Below are 8548 nucleotides of genomic sequence, written 5' to 3' on the forward strand. Positions count from 1 at the left end.
TGGGGTCACAAAGAGTTGGACATGACTGAGTGATGAGAATACCCACACATAAGATAACAATAAAAATATGGCGACAATAAAAATATGCCATGTAAAGTGTGGGGGGAAACTATTCATATTCAATATACTATATATAACTACATGCTCTAATTACAACATAAAAATAGATATGCATGTTGATAGAAACTAGAAGGGAACAAGAAAAATGAAAAGGAAAGATTATGTATAATTTTTTTTCACTTTAAACTTCCTTTAATGTTTTAGGAAAGTTTTTTTTTTTGGAACGCTTCACGAATCTGCATGTCATCCTTGCGCAGGGGCCATGCTAATCTTCTCTGTATCATTCCAATTTTAGTATATGTGCTGCCGAAGCGAGCACTTTAGGAAAGTTTTAATAGATGACACTTTAAAAATATTTCTATCTTCTGAACTAAAGCTTGTGTTCAACAAAGAAACAACTCAGTAGAAGGATAAGAAGGGGGATGTCTCATTTGCTAAACCCACTAGGCAGGCAGGAAAATACTGTTTGAGAAGAGAGAGAGAAAGTATAACCCCGTCCCTGGACCTGGAGCTTATCCCTTTTTACTCTGAAGACCGGAGAAGCCAGACTTTGGAAATAAAAGCACATTCAAGGCTCTGATCCATGGCTCTGCCTCTTGGTGTCAGGTTCCATTTTGGGGTAGATTCAGCTACAGCCGATGGCTTGGGAGCAGATGGTGAGGCAGAGGCTCCAACAGTGGGGACAGCCAGGACCAGGGCTAGAGAAAAACAGGGGTTGGTCTCAGCCACACAGAGTCTGAGATGGAGACAGGACAGGCAGCTCTATCCAGCGAGTGAGAGAATCCAACACAGGCAGAAGGTCAAGGGCTATGGTGAGGACATGACCCATTGGAAAGCAGTGAGAGCTCAGAGTCCCTCAACACTCAAGGACAAGGTGTGACGGGCCACTGGGACCCCAAAGGGGTGGCAGTGGGAGGTGATCAGGGCAGGAGCACAAATAATTGTGTTAAAAATGTATACAGAACTCCTAGCCCAATGGAAATGTAGACAAAAACCACAAACAGGCATTTCACGAACAAGGAAACACCTAGAGCCAACAAGCACACAAAGAGATGCCTGGCCTCCTTGGTTTTCTGTTGTTGCCGATTGTATGTTTTTAAAACTTTTATTTTGTACCTGGATATAGCTGATTAACAACGCTGTGACAGTTTCAGGAGAACAGAGAAGGGACTCAGCCATATATACACACTCATCCATTCTCCCCCAAATTCCCCTCCCATCCAGGCTGTCACATGACATTGAGCAGAGTTCCATGCGCTATATAGTAGGTCCTTGTTGGTAATCCACTTTAAATACAGCAGTGTGTACACACCCATCCCAAACTCCCTAACTATCCCTCCTCCTCTTCCTTCCCCTGCTCCAGCAACCATAAGTTTGTTCTCTAATTCTGTGAGTCTTTGTTTTGTAAGTAAGTTCATTTGTATCATTTCTTTTTAGATTCCACATATAAGGGATGTGATACAATATTTCTCCTTCTCTGTCTGACTTACTTCATTCAGTTTGACAATCTCCAGGTCATCCATTTTGCTGCAAATGGCATTATTTCATCCTTTTTAATGGCTGAGTAATATCCATTGTGTATATGTACCACATCTTTTTTATCCATTTGTCTGTTTATGGACATCAAGGCGTTGCTTCCAAGTCTTGTCAATTGCAAACAGTGCTGCAATGAACATTGGGGTGCATGTATCCTTTCAGATCATGTTTTTCTCTGGGTATATGCCCAGCAATGAGATTGCAGGGTCATATGGTAGCTCTATTTTTAGTTTTTTATGGAACCTCAATACTATTCTCCATAGTGCTTGCCTCCTTGTTAATCAGGGAAATATAAATCAAGGCAGCAAGAAAGAAGCATTTTTCACTCACTCTATGACAAATGAAGAATCTGACAATGCCAAGAGCTAGAGAGGTTGTGGACCAGCAGCCTCTTCAACACGGCCAAGGAGAGTGAAACCAGTGTTAACAACCACCTGGATTTTCCTTGTAAAGGAAACTGCCCCTTGGTGTATTACCCAAGACAAAGCCCCAAACACCTACCCCAGGAAACAAGTTTCAGAGAGTCCTCCAGTCTATTTGTGACAGCAGCCGTGACCCTGATGCCCACCAGCAGAAGGTGAAATAGGGTAGGGGCATTTTCTAGCAGTGAACGTGAATCAACACCAGCTTAAAAAACAAAAGTATCTGGATCTTTATAATATGATGTGTTGTGGAGAAGATGAAGTCCAGGAAGCTACTTAGGTGATGGCTAATTTTATGTGTCAATTTAGCCAGGGCACTGTACCCAGATACCTGGTCAAATTTGTTGTTGTTTTTTAGTCCCTAAGCTGTGTCTGACTCTATCACCTCATGGACTGTAGCCCGCCAGGCTCCTCTGTCCATGGGATTTCCCAGGCAAGGATACTGGAGTGGGTTGCCATTTCCTTCTCCAGGGAATCTTTCCAACCCAGGGATTGAACCCATGTCTCCTGCATTGGCAGGCAGATTCTTTAGCACTGAGCCAAATACCAGTCTTGATTCTGTGATGATATTGTGTAGGCGAGATTAATGTTTACATAGTCAACTTTGAATAAAGCAGATTACTATCCATAATGTGGGTGGGCCTCATCCAATCAGTTGAAGGCCTTAAGGAAAAAAACAAACCTGGTTCCCTTGAATAAAGGCTTTCCCTAGTGGCTCAGACAGTAAAGAATTTACCTGCCAATGCAGGAGACACAGGTTCGATCCCTGGTTTGGGAAGATTCCACATGCCTTGGAGCAATTAAGCCTGTAGGGTTGAACTACCAAGCCCACACATTCTAGGCCCCATGAGCCACAGCTCTTGAACCTGTGTGCCACAACTGCTGAAGCCCACACCCCTAGAGTCTGTGCTCAGCGACAATAGAAGCCACTTCGATGAGCAGCCCCTGCTTGCCACAACTAGAGAGCACTCTCTCACAGCATCAAGGACTCAGCACAACCAAACAATAAAAAAGCAAAAAAAAAATTTTTTTAATATATGGTAGACCAAAGATTTTGATCAATCTAATTCTATGCATAAAATAAAAGTGTCATACATCAGTATGTATATTATGATTATATGTATATACACATATATGTGTAAATTCGCATTTAAAATTTTGCATAGGAAAAGCTCAAAAGGACAGACACTGCTGTCTCTGGGCAGGGGGTGGCTCTTCATCAGGGAAGAGCTGATGATGCAGTCTAAGTCATTTATATTCTCTTACTTTTGCTTTTCTGTATTTTCCAGTTTCCACAATAAAAATATATTTTTTAAAAGAGCTTACTTCCTAATAACAGAAGGGGAAACTCAGTAACATTACCAGGATGCACAGCTGTAACTTAACTGTGATTGCCTATTGTGTGCTATTTTCATGCAGTACCGAGTGGTCAAAGACATGGGGAGTTGAAGATCTCATTCTTCTTTTCAACTTAATTCTGTTACATATTTACCAAGCGTTCACTGTAAAGTAGACACAAAGATAAGACATGGTCCCTACCTTTAAGGAGCTTGCAGACCAGTAGGAAAATAAATCTTGGGAAATAACTGACCACAGAACAGAGCATGTAGCAGCTGTGAGAATACCCCGACTGCTGTGTGTTTCAGCCAAGCAAGGTGGCCCCAATGCCCAGAGGTGCTTTGAAAACCTTTATGGAAATTCTAAATGGGCAAGTGACCAGTCCAGGGGATTGCATGCTGAAGCAGGCAGTGAAAATGAAAAGGTTACAAGAGGGCAAGGAGGGTAGCAAAATTTATTTGGGATTTTTTTTTTTTTTTTTGGCTACTCTGCATGGCTTACAGGATCTTAGTTCCCTGACCAGGCACTTTTCACAGTGGTGAAAGTGCCAAGTCCTAACCACTGGACTGCCAGGGAATTCTTCTATTTGGGATAATTTATACAACATTTCAACAACTTGAGGATTTACTTTTAACTTTTTATTGGACATAATTTCAGACTTAAAGAAGTTTCAGGACTTCCCTAGTGGTCAGTGGCTGAGACTGCATTCCCAATGCAGGGGCTCCAGGTTCGATTCCTGGTCAGGGAACTAGATTCCACAAGCCACAACTAAGAGTTCACATACTGCAGCTAAAAGTCACACGTGCTGCAACAAAGATCAAAGACTGTGCATGCTGCAATTAAGACCCAATTAGTGCAGCCAAATAAAGAAAGAAAAAAATTTTTTTAAGAAAAGGCCAGTTAGAAACACACAAATCCATTAAAAAAAAAGTTGTGGGGCTTCCCTGGTGGCTCAGTGGTAAAGAATCCACCAGCGAACTCAGGAGACAAGGTTCGATCCCTGGTCGAGGAAAATTCCACACGCCACATGCCACAGAGCAATTAAGCTGGTGCACCACACTACTAAGCTGTGCTCTAGAGCCTGGGAGCTGCACTACTGAGCCCACTACTGAGAAGCCTGCACACCGCAACTAGAGAGTAGTCCTCACTCACTGCAACTAGAAAAAAGCCTGAGCATCAGTGAAGACCCAGCACAGTCCCCCCAAAAAAGAAGTTGCAAAGTTAGCACAAGGAACTCTATACACTTCACTCATCCTCCAACTGCTAATGTTTTCCCATATCTACTTCATTGCACTCTGTACATGTGTGTCTTTTTCTGAATCCTTTGAGTGTAAATTACAACCATGATGCCTGTTTTACTTCTAAATATTTCAGGGTGTATTTCCTAAAAACAAGGATATCCTCTTACAAAGCCACAAGGAAAATGATCAAAATCAGGAAATTAACATTAACACAGTATTATTTTCTGATCTACAAACCTTATTCGGATCTCATCAATAGTGTTCTTTATGGCAAAGAAATGCCCCAATTGAGTTGTCGCATCTCTTCATCCTGCAGTCTTCGTCTCTCGTGGCACTGGCATTTCTGAAGTTAGTTTGCAGCCTCTGATTCTGTGGATGTTCGTTCAGTGTAGGTTTGTCAGCTGTTTCCCCCAGACTAGATGCAGGTTCTGCATTTCTGAGAGGAATACTACAGAAGTGATATGTGTCCTTCTCGGTGATTGTATCAAGAGACACCTGAGGTTGATTTATCCCATTCAGGGTGACGTTATCCGTGATCACTTGGTTAGGGCAGTGGCTGCCAAGCTTCTCCAATGCAGGGTTACTGTTTTTCCTTTTGTAATTAACAAGTACTTCAGGGAGATTCTTTGAGACTAGGTCAATATTCACTTTACTCAGCAAATTTTCACTTACTGTTTTTAGTATCCATTGATGATTCTTGCCTGAATCAGTTGTCACTGTGATGATTGCTATTATGCTTCATATTCCATCATTTCTTCTATACTTGTCACTTTGCTTTCTACTGTAAAGAGCTTTTCTTTCTCTCAATTACATATTAATATCAGCACATATACATGGAATACATCTTGTTTTATTCACTGGCTTATAATCTGTTACTATTATTCTTTATTTGATGCTTAAATTATCTCAGATTTGGCTAAGAGGGGTGTCCTTTTGACATGTCCCACTTATTTTTTGAGCATTTGCTTACTTTCTGACACAAGAGATTCTAGGCTCAATTTGTGCTTTCTCTCCTCCAGCCCTGAAATCAGCCATTTCTCCAGGAAACTCTGGTTCCTTTCAGTACAGAATGGTATTGAGAAACCAAGGTCTGGGCACTAGGAGTGCTCATTGCTCCCGGGGCGTCATTGCTTCTCAGAAGTATGTATATAAATAAATACATCCATACATATGTCTGTGTGTGTACTGCTACATCTCTGTATGTGTCTATTTCCATATTTATCTGTGTGTGTATGTTCATATGTTTATTTGTATGTGTATGTGCATGCACATGCGCATGTCTGTGTAATGAAACCACTAGCTCGTATTGATACCTCTGATTCTAAGCCAGTGCCCTACAGGGCATGTTCTTATCTTTCCGGGCTACATTCCTAACTTTTACCGGGTAAAGATTTCTTTAAAGGCTATGGATGGAGTTCAGGTCATTCATCATTACTGCTGGCCCTGGAAACCTCCTTTTCCCTTCCATATGGCCTTGCTTGTGCTCAGCATGGACTTGGGCATCGCCAGTCATTGTCTAACTGAATGAAGGGCAGGCGGAGGAACCCAGCAGGGGCCCGGTTCAGAGCAAGACAGCCTTCTGGAAGATACAGAGGAGGCTGAAGCAGAACCCCTAAGAGCAGGGGGGTAGAACACTGGGATTTTCTGGATGAAATGAGAAGCAGAACAGATGGCTGTTGGCTGGCTCCATGGAAAGACCACAAGTGACCTAAGGGTGCTTGGAAAGGGCAAACCTGTTCCCCATGGCAGCTGGGAGAAGAGTCCTGACTAGAGGCTTTGTGGGCACAGCTGGCTGTAGCTGAGCCACTAGGACAGCTGGGAGGAGGCCCTTCATATCCCCCTGTCACTGAGGAGGCCAGCTCCCTGCTACTTAGGGTGTGAGTGGGTTCAAACACGAGTGACCTGAGTTACAGCCTCCTCAGACCTGCTTATCCATCGCCAGCTGATACATTTTCCGACTCTTCTATTTTAGGGATGCTGTTCCTTTTTACAATAGTTGTATTTGGGATATCAACTCTCTTGTCCAACAAATGTACCTCCTAAAGAAAGATGAAAGTCCCTCTGGGTTTTATGTTCATGGTCTCTCAACTCAACACCGGGTCTCTGCAGAACATGGAGCCTGGAGGAGAGGTCTGGAGGAAGCTCAGTCACATCCATGAATTACACTCACAGGGCAAGGCCATTTGGGGCCCTCGTGTGCCAGCTGCACCACTGAATGGTCTGCACACATCTCACCGCTGGGAAGCAGGAGTGAAACAGTGGAGGCCTGCCACATTCCAAAGAACACATAGCTCTTCCTGGGACTCAGGGAGCTACGTGGGAGGTGGTGGATGTGAGATAAATAAGCTTGACGGGTGTGCGAAAAGCAGTCTCTCAGCCTCTGGGAGTGCCACAAAGGTTTTATTTTTTTAAGGTCAAGAGAAGCTATAAATCAGGGAGGGGGAAGGCTATTGAGTTAAGTCCCAAGGCTGAGAAACGGTACCCCTTGGAACCCAACACCAATGCAAGGAATTGATTTTCTACCTCTTGGAAGACAAAAATCCCTAGAATAAACAGCAGGTGCAGGCCTTCTTCCCAGGCCGGATGCAGTGATCTCTTTAGATTATTCTAGAAGAACACACCTGCTTCCAGACACCCAAACTCAAGAAAACATCCCTGGAGACTTCAACACATGCCAGCCGACTTCTGGGCCCAGAGCATCAGCTGAGATGCATCTGCAAGGTTGGGTGCCCTGTCTGGGGATCACTGTGCCAATGCCCTCAGGGATGGCGCCCCTCCACACTGGATTCTGCTAAGTTCACCTTCTTCCCTTTTTTCCTTCTAGATGGGAAAGGACAGAACAGGCCAGGAGGTCATGCGGCTTCTGAGCAGCTCACAGCAAAAAGGCCGCTACAGATTTGACCACGAATACATTTGACTCCCCACCCCCACCCAGTCTCTCCTGCCTTCCTTGCTGACTCTGGAATCTTCTACTACCTCATCCTCCCCCCTGCTCTGGCACCAGGGCTCATTTAGGTGGTGGGCAGCACTTCGCTTGCTGTGGGGAGTTAGGTTAGCCAGGGCAAGGACATGCATTCAGACTGAGGTTGAGAAGTGCCTCCCGATGCAAAGTGGGAGACAGTCTATGAAATAAGGCCCCTTCACCCCTCAGATATGTCAATGCCAAGGACACAGACAGGCAGAGGCGGGAGCAGCTCCAGAGTGAAACAAGGAAGGGTGAGGGCCCCCTGGATGCAATGGGATCTTCTGTTGCTACAAAGGACATAATTGGGACATTTGGCAATATCTGACTCAAGTCTGTCAATGAACTTCCCTTCCACCTCCCATCGCCATCCCACCCCTCTAGGTTGTCACACAGCATTAGATTTGAGCTCCATGAATCATACAGCAAATTTCCACTGGCTATCTACTTTACATATGGTAATGCATGTTTCAATGCTGGTCTCTCAATTCGTCCCAGGCTCTCCTTCCCCACTGTGTCCACAAGTCTGTTTTTTATGTCAGCATCTCCTTTGCTGCCCTGTAAATAGGACCATCAGTACCATCTTTCTGACTTACTTCACTTGGTATTACAGGCTCTAGGTTCACCCACCTCACTGTGTTCATTTCTTGTTTTTGATCACTATACTCTGGTTAGGCAAGAGAAAAATCCTTGCTTTGGGAAAGAGATGCTAAAGGGCATCACACAAGTGATTCTCAAATGGTTCAGGAGGAATAAAAACTAGAGAAAGAGAGGTGATGAGGCAAATGTGGTACCATTTGGGGGATCTGGGTGAGAAGGACTATTCCTCAACTGTTCTGAGTTTCAACTTTAAGCATAATAGGAAAAAATAATAGAAAAACAAAGGCGTGACCTACAATGTCTGACCCCTTTCTCCTTCTCCTGGCCTGAAACCAGGAGAAGGCTCTGGCCATCTGAGGACACTGGCCCCCAGCCTCCTCCCCTTACCC

The 8548-nt window shown here is 44.1% G+C and overlaps 1 non-coding gene across 1 annotated transcript; it reads right to left on the reverse strand.

Moving 5' to 3' along the window:
* Positions 1-272: 272 nt before the first annotated feature.
* LOC139182878 (U6 spliceosomal RNA) lies at positions 273-379 on the reverse strand. Its single transcript, XR_011566437.1, has one exon. It is a non-coding gene; the product is annotated as a U6 spliceosomal RNA (small nuclear RNA).
* Between the last annotated feature and the right edge of the window lie 8169 nt (positions 380-8548).

Source organism: Bos indicus, chromosome 4 (assembly GCF_029378745.1).
Source record: "Bos indicus isolate NIAB-ARS_2022 breed Sahiwal x Tharparkar chromosome 4, NIAB-ARS_B.indTharparkar_mat_pri_1.0, whole genome shotgun sequence".
In the NCBI taxonomy this organism is placed as follows: Eukaryota; Metazoa; Chordata; class Mammalia; order Artiodactyla; family Bovidae; genus Bos; species Bos indicus.